Raw genomic sequence first — 381 nt, 5'->3', positions numbered from 1 at the left:
AAATTATATCAATCGATTGTCCAATTGATTCCCTTTGATCATAGAACACAGGTCTGATATCTTGTACCTCAAAAAAGGTATATCAATCGATTGTTCAATCGATTGCCTTTGATCATAAAACACAGGTTTGATATCAGCCTTTAAGTAATCGATTTCCTAATTGATTGATTAAAATTGGGTTTGATATTAGTTAAAACTTGGTTCTATAACTCAGAAAATCGATTGCGTAGTTGATTTCCCAATTGATTGATTAAAATACTTATTTTATGATTTCAGTTTTAATTGGCAAATATTAGATGTGTGAAATCATAATGATGAATCTAACTAATAAACACTATGGACACTAGACACATTTACATATAATCTTCAAGTCTTGTATGA

This window comes from Cicer arietinum, chromosome 3 (genome assembly GCF_000331145.2).
Source record: "Cicer arietinum cultivar CDC Frontier isolate Library 1 chromosome 3, Cicar.CDCFrontier_v2.0, whole genome shotgun sequence".
Classification (NCBI taxonomy): domain Eukaryota; kingdom Viridiplantae; phylum Streptophyta; class Magnoliopsida; order Fabales; family Fabaceae; genus Cicer; species Cicer arietinum.
The sequence above is the reverse complement of the archived record's forward strand: the minus strand, read 5'-3'. Positions refer to the sequence as shown.